General features: G+C 35.5%; 1 long non-coding RNA gene across 1 annotated transcript; it reads right to left on the bottom strand.

Annotated features, from left to right (window-relative positions):
* Nucleotides 1–6,213: 6,213 nt before the first annotated feature.
* Nucleotides 6,214–6,859, bottom strand: LOC141621918 (uncharacterized). The gene is made up of 2 exons (XR_012532779.1): nucleotides 6,696–6,859; nucleotides 6,214–6,548 (listed from the first exon to the last, which is right to left on the bottom strand). It is a non-coding gene; the product is annotated as an uncharacterized LOC141621918 (long non-coding RNA).
* Between the last annotated feature and the right edge of the window lie 6,809 nt (nucleotides 6,860–13,668).

The raw sequence follows: 13,668 nt of genomic DNA, 5'->3' as shown, positions 1-13,668 counted from the left end.
AAAGGGAAGGGAGATTGGGCTAGGAAGGGAAAGGTCAAGGAGGAGAAACAGGAAGAGAGGTCATTATAAGTTTGATTGTCTTTCGCTGTTTTGGTTTGATTGGTTATATTAATTGGATTTACGATTGTGTTTAGTGTTTAATTGATGTCATTGGTAGTATGACATTTGGGTCTTTTTTGGTCTTCATTAGAAAATATGGCCATTTAAATTAGCCTTAATTAAACAATTATTGGCACTAAATTTATCATACTTTTTCAGTAATCCAAAAATTGAACAACCTTACTAGATTATTTACACATGGCTTACAAACTGGCTTAACTCCAGAAATTGAACAATCTTAAACCATGTGGACTGCTTCAGGGTTAAGGCTAAATGGTTGCAGTCAATATTAATCTTGCCTTGGGGCTACCTTCTGCAATAAGGATTCGGAAGTGAAGGAGAAAGAGAATTGGAGGAGGACGTGGAGGGGCAAGGAAAGTTGGGGAATGACAAAAGGCCAGGGGAGGCGAGGGAGGAGGAGAAAAGCAAATGGCGTATAAATAGTAGAGCAGAAACTATGATTATTTGGGTTGTCTAACTTAGATGAGTGTGAATATATTTGGGGCATACATAAATTGCAGAAACAATGATTCTTTATTCATTTGATGTAGATTCCGCCCCTTCTCTTTATGACCTAAATCCCATGATTTTATATAAATTTACCTGGTCGGCCGCGCCACCAAGCTGAGAGGGTATCTTCTAATAAGTAGAATAAGAGGTAGTTTGTTCATCAAATCATCCATCATAACTTCTAATAAGTAGATTAAGAGGTAATTTGTTCATCAAATCATCCATCATATTAAACTTGGGATTGAGACACCTGGTCCCTAAACGGGTGACTTTGCCAGAAAACACCATAGTCCATACCTATATTTAGTAATTTGAACTTGAATTTGAACCTCAAATTAAAAGATTGACGAAAATTGGGTCCCTTCGTCTGAAGCCATTGTAGTAAGTAGAATAAAAGGTAGTTTGTTCATCAAATCATCCATCATAACTTCTAATAAGTAGAATAAGAGGTAGTTTGTTCATCAAATCTTCCATCATATTAAACTTGGAATTGAGACGCTTGGTCCCTAAATGGGTGACTTTGCCAGAAAACACCATAGTCCATACCTGTATTTAGTAATTTAAACTTGAATTTGAACCTCAAATTAGAAGATTGTCCAAAATTGGGTTCCTTCGTCTGAAGCCATTGTAGTACATATAGCTGTTATTTTGTGAAACAACATATTCGTTAGCCGATGAAATTAATATGAACCTGGATACTCGGGTGACTGTGCCTGAAACAAGAAAACGCCTGCGAAGGGGAAGGAGGTTGAGATGGATAAGGGATATGAGGAACAATGATGAAGGGCAAGGAGGAAGGGGAGAATGAGGAAGAGTACGAGAAGGGGAAAGAGGAAGGGGACAAGGAGGCGGAGAGGAAGGGGAAGGATGTAGGATGAGGAGGAGGAGGATAATGAAGACGCCCAAGGGGAGGAGGGGAGAGGAAATGTAATAATGAAGTTAAATACTGTTCAATCGATGGATGTTTGGATAAGTTTAGGGATAATAATAGATAAGGTTTTGTCAGATAAGTAGATATCACAGGTAGCTTGCACAACATATATGTTGATAGATGAAAGGTATACACTAAATGCTCCTTGGGGAAATTGACATTCCTCTCACCTATTGCAAAATCACCTCTGATAAACACTATAAATTTCTGGACTCAGTGACCATTTCTCCACTTATTTTAACAAATTACAAAGGTTTGAGAAGATTATGGTATATGTCTAATTCGACTAAAACTTAACAGCCATTTAAGGTTCATTTTTCCCTTTCTACTTTTTTAAACGTGTATTTTTTTCCTTGATATTTAGAACTGTTAATCTTTATCTTGCTTCGTTACATTGGTGCAGGCTAAAGTCAGTGAGATCAGAGAAAAGTTCTTAGCTGCAGGGTTTGTTTGGGATGTTTTTATTCCTAAGAATCCCGATACAGGGTATTGGTGAAGGTAGAAACAGTTGGAAGAGCACCAGTGAGATTGCTTTTATAGGCGGGTAAGACAGATGCAACTTCTCCACATTTTCTTGTTTTCAGCTTTTGTTGGTCATTCAGTTGCACGAAACCAGATGGAATCGCTTTTGTGTCTGCTTTGGCAGGTAAATTTGGAACTTTAATACAGTATTGTTTCTTTAACTCTATCTGAAAGGGTATTTTGAAATTTTCAGTCTAAATAAATTCTGTCATAGGGGCATATGATTTATTGCCTACTATTTATTAATACCTTCCAATCTTCACTTTTTAGGAGTAGTTGATAAAATACCTTCTAAATACTTTGCCGGGTTAGTTTTTAGTTCGAAAGTTGCATCTTTATCTTGAACTTTTATATTAATTAAAGATTTAAAGAACATCACACTACCCTCCGGCTTTGCATTATTAACTTGGAGCAAGTGTGCCACTTGCGTCTAGAGTATTGGAAATTCAAGCTATGCATTCATACTTTGTATATCATGTAGGAATGTGAAAATGGAATGTAGGGATGGAGTAATTTGGTTACTGTGGGTTAATTTTCTGAGGAGAACCTTGTTAATTGGCCTCAGTATTTCTATTTTCAGCAGCGTCGATCTCTTAGCTAAATATGCTTCAAGGATTCAAGTCCAAAACATAAGATTTTGAAGACACTGAAGAATCTCAATGTTACTCGACCTACTTCTAATCAATATCGTTTAAGTTTACACTTATCGCTTTATCATTATCTTTAATAGTGTTGTACCGAGATTTCATCAGACCATTGAAGTAGTACCAAGAATCCCTGAACGATTAATTAATTATTTGGGGTGTATCCTCTTGTAGTCTAAATTGGCTATTAGGGTGTGTTTAGATTGAAGGATTTGGAGGGAAAAGAAAGGGAGGGAGAGTAGGGGATTCTGAATCCCTTGTTTGGATAGCAAACACTCACACAATAGGCAAGATTTGAAGGGAAATGGAGGGGGGGAGATTTGGCGGGATCCAATTTTCTTCCTCCAAGCCTAATCAAAATCTCTCCACAATAGGCAAGATTTGGAGTAAAATTGTATCCAAACACTCACACCCCATTCCCCCTCCCTTTCCCTTTTCTCCCTTTCCTTTTCCTCCTTCCCCTTCCCCTCCCTTTCCCTCCATTTTTGCTATCCAAACACACCGTTAGTTGACTATTAATTGTTAAGCTATTAATTTAGGTACTTATTCAGTAATTTTATCCAGGGTGGTGCTAGACCGAACTTACCTCATGCTAGCACTGATATAGAGAGTGATATAGAGACAACCTGCTACTTTCCTAATGAAATTTTCTTTGTTGTATAATACTTCCATATCATAGAAGCTTACGTTTAATCGAGCGGTCATTAAAGGGGGGAGGGGGCATGACACATTGTTCAAGGAGGAGGGATAAGGGGAGGTAGGGAGGGAAGGATAATAAGATAACGGAGGGAGGGGACCAAGAGGAGGAGGGAGCGAGAGGGACAGGTGGGATACGAAAATGGGAAAGAGGGGAAAGAAAAGGAGGAGTTTGGCTCGTTTCTGAATTCTTTTGTACCTTTATTTGATATATTGATTATAGCTTTAGCATATACATGTTACTTGGTGTGCTTAGTTACCTATGTATGTTTATGTGATAAACAGTGGCTGTTAGAGTTGGCACTTTTGTATTTTCAATTATGTCAATTGTGATGAACTTCATTATCGTTTTAAGGAAAAATTAGACGTGAAGGAAGGATCTTTAGTGTTAGCTACTTAATTTTACTAAAAGGATTGTTTGCAACTTTTAAAAGGTATCCGAATAATGCAGGAAGAATTAGATGGTACTTAATTTTGTAGGAAAAGGTATCTAAATATTTAACCCTTTTATTTATTCAATTGCAGTTAACGATGTTTTAAATGTAAAAGGTCACCCGACACCTAGATATGTAGCCCCTATTGTTGTATGAAACCATGTATCTTACGTTGATCCCATGTATAAACCACTCTATGCATATATGCTTTAAACCTAAACTTACCTTTGCTGCAATAAACCAGTGGTTTTCGTTTTGGTAGTCAGAATCAACATATCAGTTCAGAAAAAAATATAGTTTCCGTCATTGGGTGGGATGTACAAGTTGCCTTTTGTGAGCTCTTGGTCAATTGAGTATTAAGCTCAATCATTTTAGAAATGTTGGCACTGTAACACCTCCATACTCCAAGTGCCTTACCAGGACCACTCGGGTATAAAGATGCTACCATCTCGGTTGCCCGAGGCAATGATAATCATAAGACAATAACGAAACAGTATTTAAATAGTATAAAGTTAAGTGAAAGGTTACAAACCAAAACCAAATACCAAAATACGGTTACATGTTCTCAAAACCAATTGTCTACTCTACTAAATGAAATGTTTAATAAACTATTCAGGCTACAGCGGAAGACTCTATCATCTGAAAGTGGCACATCCCAGCTATCCCATGTAACTCGACTCATACCTGCTTAACAACTGCTCACCATCCCCGAATGGATCACCACAGTTTTTAAAACAATAAATGGGGTCAGTACTAATCACACAATTTATATAATCCAACAATACAACAAACAACACAGCTCAATCATCACAGATATACTCCGAACTCCATTCCCAACTCCACAATACTGACTACACACTAAAGTGTGTAGCCCTGCCAGAGTGCCCATCGCAACAGGTCACTCCACGCCGCCAGTGGGGGACCGCAGCCGTTCCCACCTAATCCCCGCTCATCTCCATTGAGCGATAAACCCAAATTCCTTAATGTGCACATCCCTTCTGTGGCGGGTTCCACAGAAGGCGAATAATGGGCGTGAAGCCACTCCCGCAAGTGACTCCACTGAGCTAGGGACGCGCCCCGAAGAACACAGACAAATACAATCAATCACAACTACTATCAACAACCAAATCCAACAATCGTCACAATACGAGTATGATAATATTCAACAATCACAAAACACCAACAACGCATTATGGGACTAATACTGAGTAGGGAAACCCTACCTGGAAAGCAACACAATCAGACGATCTCAACAACTGTTATCAAAAGGCCTCTTCTACGAATCCTCCTCTTAACATACAATCATACAATTACTACCAATCAAGAAACACAACAAAACCCCCAAATCCCCAAATTAGGGTTTAACTAACTTTAAAGAAATACCATAAAAACAGTACGTAGATCTTACCCTCGACGCAAGGATTACAAAGGTATAAAGAAAGACGAATTCCGACCTTCCAAGCTCCGGGATTTGCCAACAATGCGATTGATGCGAAGAACGTAGATTGTTTTCTCTTTTGAAAGAAATTAGGTTTGTAAAAGTGTCTTAAGAAAGTGACGGAAGTGCTTATATACTAAATCGCATTATTAACAAAACCCGACAAATCATCCCCCCGTAAACCGGCTACTCGATCGAGTAACTGACATACTCGATCGAGTGCCGCCTACTCGATCGAGTATCGAGGTTACTCGATCGAGTACCCAACAGGTCAGAAACTGTTTTAAAACGCAACACACCCTTACTCGACAGAGTAAGGCCCACTCGATAGAGTACCCAGAGACTCATAAAACCGTAGTATTACAGGCACTCTGCGTTCATTTTTCGCCTTTGCCTAAGTTATACTTACCCATTTCACCGGTTTTAATTCTTTTTCAGGTTTGAAAGTTTGATTTGTGTAATTCAGTGGCCGATGGGAGCCATCGCTATGACGTTTACTGGAACTGAATATCACCAATGCATTACCTGGGGTATGTTACTGCTCTTTGTGTTATTCTCTTCACTAATATGGCTGTAGTGCTTAGCTCCACACTCAAGTAGTCCAACTGATTTAGTATAACGCATTTAGTCTAACTTGGACCATGTCTAACTGATTCAGGGAAGCAATTCCCTATGAGATTGCGATTCTTTTAGAAATATTTAATTGCTCTTAAGTTATTTGTACTATAATGATTGTATTTCTGCGACTTGATTCAGTTACACTGCATTTTCGATGATGGGTAAAATGGCGCCAAGTCAGAGAAGGATTAAGCTGGAGTCAGGGTGTTCAAGGTTATAATCTTTTATTTTTCTACTTTAAAAGTATTGATTTATTGTTTCAGTTAAGTTGTAGTATCATTGAAACAAGAAAACGAGACCAGAATAAATAAAAGAATCAGCAAACTGATACACAAGAATTGTCTAAAATGGACATTTTATGTTGGTACACTTTTCTGATTATGCTCACTGCCTTACTGGTAAAGTGGTAGTGGTACTTCTACCATTACATGGCTATTGATTAAAGTGCAGTATTCATTTAACAAATATATAAATTTACAATATGACATGCTGAACATGTGCTAGAGTATATACAAACCTTGTGGCGTAGTAAAGCACTATTAGTGCTCAGGGAATCAACAATAGCAGAAATGGCTTCATCTCCTCCTTGGTTGCGGAGAGCAAACAAGGCTGCATAACGCTTGTACATACGCTTGTCTTCATCCAATAGCATGTCCCTATGAAATTCAAAAAGAAGATGCTCAAATTTGCAAGCTCGGGTTAGATAATTGATAAATAAAGTGATGCTACACAGAGAAGATGCTCAGATTTGCAATCTCAGGCTAGATAACATAGACAAATTTTAAAGTATAAACTACAAAAACCTTAGATCACAGAAGGAAATACAAGAAGCGGGAGCAGCTGGATCAACAGACAAATAAGATGATGCCCGCTATCATTAGAATCAGTGTTTTTCATTTCCTCGATTCTATGCAAAGCCAATTCACATGACTCTCTGACCTCAGGAGCTGGATCAGAAGAAAGGCTTTTCTTTAAGGGAATTGAAGAAAATTAAAGGGCGTGGTTAATGGTATGGTAATATTGAAGGAAAAGAGGAAAAAGTAAAGAGGTGGAGTTAAACACAAATTCTCATTTGTGACGGATACTTTTCGTCACAAGCTTGTGACCTCTCACATCATGCAAATGGGAGAGCAAGTGGGGAAACAAGTGGGAGAAAGCTTGTGAGACGTCAAAAGCTTGTGACGGTCTCAAGGGAGACTTATTGGGAATTAAAAGAGGGAGATTTGCTAAACTCAGGATAGTAGTACCACTTTTGGCGACGGATGCAATGCAAAAGAAACAACTAACTTGAGTAATAGCTAAACATCTTAACTTTTATAGTTATGTTGTCACGTTACTCTCTTCTTTTTTTCATATTGCTGATCATATGATGGACATTAATAGATGTTTTAGAGCTGTTTTGAATTTGGTATTGGCCTATTGCATATCAAAACCATCTATATAGATTAGGCTTGGTGTGTTCGCCTTGATCAGTTACCAGCGGCTTTCAAAGAAGTCTTGTTAGGCACGTTTTAAGCTGGTTATTTTTAATCTAAGTTGTTTGTCTTGTTCCTAATCGATTCCCAGCGGCTCCAAACTAAGTTGTTCGTCATCAATCATATTAGAAAAATAGTTGATTTTCTTGTTTGTGTTATTTGTCTTGCTAAGTATATTATGTTTGCAATTTCAGTGTTGACTTTACCTACAGATCTTAATCTAATAGAGACTACTTTAATCTTGATGCAATAAACTACTTTTTTTGTTATGTACTTTGGTTTCGGTTTCCTAAATTTCTCGCTGTTTCCAGTCTCGAATTACTAATGATGAATACAGCCTATGCCGTTCACCAAACAATTTTTGCTGTCCCAGGACTTCTATTCCACTTCATTTTCAGTTTGCATATAAATAGCTAATAACCGTTTCATTTAAAATGACCTCCACATCACAGGTTACCACTAACAATGTTTTCTCAATGATTCATGCTTTCACAAACGAACATTACAGACCATACGTCCATTTTTATTACTATGGCACAGTCTGATTTCCGCTTTGCGTTCAACCAAATTGGAGCACCGCGCCCGATAGGGCGCGGTGCAACAACTAGTAAATAAAAAAACCAAAAACCCAAATAAATCAAAAACTTATCTTCTTCATACACACCACCTCATCCGACACCACCCAACCACCGTCCCACCACCACGATCTCGTTTCAGAATCAGTTAACGTTTTTTTTTCCCCAGAATGTGTCTTTATCGTTTTTTTTTTTTTTAGCTTTTGTGTTAAATTTGTTGTTTTGAGTTTTTTTTTTTTCTATTTGTTAGTATTAATATTAGACATATTAAAGTTATTATAATGCATATTTTGACATTTCAAATATCGTCTTGTTTTTTGTTTTTTCAAATATAAATTTTAATATTTTAATATTTAAATTTCAATGTATATTTATTTATTTTCTCAAATTTCAGTGTTTTATAAATTATTTAAAATCTCATCTTGTTAAATTTCGTGTTATATAAAATTTTCAGATTTAGTATTACACGTGTATAAGTTCATCAATATTATGTATAACTTCAATCCACACTATGTATAACTTCACTGACAATATGTATAACTTCAATCCACATTATGTATAACCTCACTGACATTATGTATAACTTCAATCCATATTATGTGCAACTTTAGTGGGCATTAGTGACATTATGTGCAACTTCAATCTCATCTTGTTTTTTTGTTGGTTTCAAATCTGAATTTATATTTGAACTAAAGTTATACAATTTTAGACTAAAGTTACACGATTTTGGACTAAAGTTACAAAATTTTGGACTAAAATTATATATAAAAAAAAGGGGGACTAAAGTTACACTATTATGGACTAAAGTTACACTATCAATGAACTAAAGTTACACACACACAAAATTAGAGTTACATCAACTCAAAATAATAAATAAAATAGACTATACAACTGAAGTTATAATATTAAGGACTAAAGTTACACTCTTAATGCTTGGTTGGTTACCCTCTCAATTCATGGGAATTCTAAACTCCCATGAATTGAGTTTTTGGTAACTTGTTTGGTTACCCCTCAAATTGAAAAATGGGGGGGATTTACAATTCCAAGGGAGTTTTCAACTCCTACATGATGTAGGAGTTTGATTACCAACCCTTCTCTAGGTAATTGGAAACTCCCCCATCTTATTTCTTTCAAAATTACCCATTTACCCCTACAAATTAAGTGTTAGTAATATTGCGGAAGGGTATATTGGTAATTAGAAATTAAAATCACGTGAATTAACACGGTTCAACCAAACACTACACGAGAGATTAATTCATGGGAAAAACAAACTCCTCCAAGGCAACCAAACATGTTTATATCATTTAATGGGAATTGAATACTGGAGTTTGATTCTAGTGAATTGCAAATTAACACGGGAGTTCTATTCCCGTATGAACCAAACGAGGCCTTAAAGTACTAGAGTTATATGATTTTGAATATATAAATTTAATTTGTATAATTTTAAGTCAATATTGTATAACTTTAGTCTATATTTGTATAACTTTAGTCTAAATTTGTATAACTTTTGTAATTTACAGGTAAAACTTTATTTTTAAGAGTGAATTTATTAATTTTAAGACAACTTTATGTTTAACTTTAGTTCAAAATTATATAACTTTAGTCATCACAAGTAGTGAAACTATATTTCTTGAGAGATTTAATACACAAGATGTATAATTTTAGTCCAAAATTTGTGTAACTTCAATTTATACAATATATAACTTTAGAGTTTAATAGTATAACCTTATTTTGATTATTGTATAACTTCAGCCCAAAATATGAGACTTAAAAAAAAAAAGAAATAAAATTTTCAGATTTAGTATTAAAATTTCAATGTGTACAACTTCACCGACATTTTGTATAACTTCAATCAACATTATGTATAACTTCACTGACATTATGTATAACTTTAATCCACATTGTGTGCAACTTCAATGACATTGTGTATAACTTTAGTCCATATTTGTATAACTTTAGTCCAAATTTGTATAACTCTAGTCCATATTTGTATAACTTTCAGTCCAAATAACTCTAGTCCATAAAGTTACACTATTTAGTCCAAAACTGTGCAACTTTAGTCCAAAAAAGAAGAGAAGTGAAAAGAATAAGAGATTTAATATTTTAAGGGTATAACTTTAATCCTTAGTGATATAACTTTTGTCCTAAATAGTGTAACTTTAATGTTTAAAGCGTATAACTTTAGTCATAATTCGTGCAACTTTCATCACGAGTAGTGTAACTTTAGTCATATATTTGAAATACAAAACAAAGGAAATTTTAAAAAAACGTACTTCGTCAACAAAAAATATTAGATCTAAAAAATATATATAACAGGACGAATTTAAATCTGAAAAATTATTAGATCTAAAAATATATATAACAAGACAAATTTACAAGACGAGATTTGAGAAAATAAATACTAAGTCGAGATTTAAAATACGAAATCTGAAGTTACACATGATGGACATTGAAGTTGTACATAATGAACACTAAAGTTACACATATGGGTATTGAAGTTGCACATAATGTCACTGAAGTTATTAATTTAAATAGTAAATCTGAAAAATTTATATAACAAGATAAATTTTAACAACATGAGGTTTGAAAAAATATAAAACAAGACGATATCGGAAATATCTATATATAAAATAAGACGGTTTATAAAATAAGACGATAAGGAGATATCAAGAACCCCACCAACAATAAAAACCACCACCTCCAAATTTAAAACAAAAATCAGAAAATAAAATAAAAAAACCAAAAAAAATACATCAAAACAAAGACAAAATCTGGATTTAAATTAAAAAAACCGAAATAAAAAAAAAATCTAAAAACAAAAAATATGAAATGAGAATAACAAACAACACCACCCACACGATTGTTTATATGAGAAGAAGAAACAACCAAAAGGGTATAACTTTAGTGAAAAATAAACCAAAAACCAAAACAAAAACAAGTCAAAAATAAACCAAAATAAAAAACAAAAAACAAAACAAAAAAAAACCAAAAAACAAACAAAACAAACTTGAATGGTTGTGTAACTTCAATTCATACAATGTATAACTTTAGATGTTAATTGTGTAACTTTAGTCATAAATAGTATAAATTTAGTCGTATAACCCAATTTATGCATATTTCATATTTAGATTAAGTCAACAAATTATATATATATATATATATATATATATATATATATATATATATATATATATATATATATATATATATATATATATATATATATATATATATATATAGAGAGAGAGAGAGAGAGAGAGAGAGAGAGAGAGAGAGAGAGAGTCAAGATCCGGTGAGAACGAACACTCGGTGAGAACGGTGAGTCGGTGAGAACGACCCTCCTCCCTTGGATAAGAATAAGATGAACGGCTGATATAAATTCTCTATTAAACCCATTAATTAAATGCTATCAATTCCCCTCTTCCTTCGTTATACTGGAACTCCAAACCCAACTTTTACAACTTTAAAAGTTGTAAATCATCAGTCGTCCAATTTTTACAACTTTTACAGCTTTTACGCCAATTTTAATTTTCTTCACCATTGTTAATCATTTAAATCAGCCATACATTAGCACCATCACCATTTCCTTGCGACGAAGCCCATCATCAGTCGTCCCTCCTTGCGTTCCCCTCCTCATCGTCGTAGTTGTAACAACCGTGCTACAGTCCTCGTCGTTACACCGACTGTTTTAGCAGGATTTTCCTGAAGGGATCCGGCTTAGTTGTATAGTGATCAGGGTATCTAGTTCTATGAAATTAGAATGGAATGAATAAATGACAAAGAAAGAAATGAATATGAAGGATAACGCTTTTTATTATTTTGATAGACCGGGCACAATGTTGTATGAATATCTGAATGCTCAAGAGTAGAAAGATAAAGTATAGATAAAATTAACTAATAATGAATATCCTTTACAATTGTTAAATTCTCCTATTTATAGTTCTCTACCGTCCTCCCAACGTTACAATGAATAACGTTATAGATGTATAACGTTCTCCCCAAAGGTAGGAGTTGTTGCCGGAATAATAGGGCATGCTTCCTATTAGTTCGCTTGACCCGTTCTCAACTCAACCAATCCTTAGCTTTCTCTCTTCTTTCCGTCCAGATTCATGGATTAAATAGTTTTAGGTTTGGACTTGGTCTTCCTTGAGAATAGGTCTTGGTTATCTGGCTTATACAATCGCATTTCTTGTTTATCTGCTTAATCCAGGCTGTTTTTAGTACTCCGCCAAGCTATGATATACTGACTATCAGGCTTCTTTTCCAGGATTTAGTAGTCTTCTTGCCACAATTAACTTCAGCAGCTAAATAGTAGTCAGATTTGTCCGGTTCTTGTCTTGATCAATCAGCCTTGTTGAGTCAGGCCAGGTTATGGTTAGACCAGGCTAAACTGGGCCTAACAATTGCCCCTTGACATTTTACCCGTGCTGGATCCGGCCAGGGGTGAGATGTCAAATTTACCGGGTTAACTAATTAAAGAGAATCATATTCATTCAGTGACTCTTAGACTCCTATTTACCGTTGAACACTGCAACGGCTACGTGACATCATGCTGACAGTTTTACAATTCCTAGGTTTTTCATGCCGTTATTCACTTCTCTATAAATACGGTATTTAGGGCAAGATTATTTTTCATCAATTTTCCTCCACTTTCTTTGCTGAATATTCTTCTGAAACTCTTCTAAAATTCTTCTGAATTTCTTCCCTTCTTCTTAGTAATCTTGTTCTGTTATTTTGCATATTCTCGACAATTTCAATAATAAACCAAACAACCTAAAAATATGGGAGCCAAAAAACGCCCTGCTTCCCAGAGAGCTGCTGCTGCTACTGTTGAGCCTGAACCCACAGATATTCAAGAGGAGGAGGTAAGGGAAATTGATCCTCCTGCTCGGGCTGTGGCTTTCAAGTATCGTGGATTCTCGTATTCACTTTGCTCTTCAATCTCTTGATTCTTCTTTCCCTGAGGAGAATTTGCTAAAAACAAACTATGACAAAATTCTAAGGGAGAAGAAAATAATTCCCGAATCTATCAAAGTGTGGATCCTCGAATCCCCGCCGGTCGCTAACTAACGGGTCTCACCGGTTGGTTCCGTATTTTTGAATGGGCGTTCAAAGCGGTCAAGTTGCCTTTTACTCCTTTGATGATTGATACCATTCGTGCTATGGAGGTATCACCTTTTCAGATTATGCCAATGGTTTGGAAACTTATTCACTCTATTGAAAATTTATGTGCTAAACATAATCTCGTAATTACTATTAACGATATTAAGGGAGTTTATCATATGAAAAATCCTGTTGATGGTCGTTTTAATTTGAGAATAAAGTCGAAAATGTCTCCATTAATTACTAACCTGGATTCTGGAGATGATAAGAATTGGGCAAAAACTTTCCTGTTTGTCCGGACCGAGACTTTGGGATCAGGCTTTGATTACCTGAGATATCCTCCCTTGGAGAGTGGTAGGTTCCTTGTACCTTTTTATTTTGCAATATATCATATGAAATTAATGGGTTTTGATTCTTACCTGTGTAATTTTGGTGGTTTTTGTAGCTCCCGATTGGGGTTGTGATCCTCCGGATGAGGAGGCTATTTCCGGGATAGATGCTTTCCTTGCTATTCCCGAGGAGGAAAGAACCAGGCCACCGATTTGGGCGGGGGAGTTGTTGCCCCGGTATATAAAGACCAAGCCGACTGGGGTCGAGTGCCCAAAGGCAAGCCTAGTTCTACT

This window comes from Silene latifolia, chromosome X, assembly GCF_048544455.1.
Source record: "Silene latifolia isolate original U9 population chromosome X, ASM4854445v1, whole genome shotgun sequence".
Taxonomy (NCBI): Eukaryota; Viridiplantae; Streptophyta; class Magnoliopsida; order Caryophyllales; family Caryophyllaceae; genus Silene; species Silene latifolia.
This window is presented reverse-complemented; position numbering and strand designations above follow the sequence as displayed.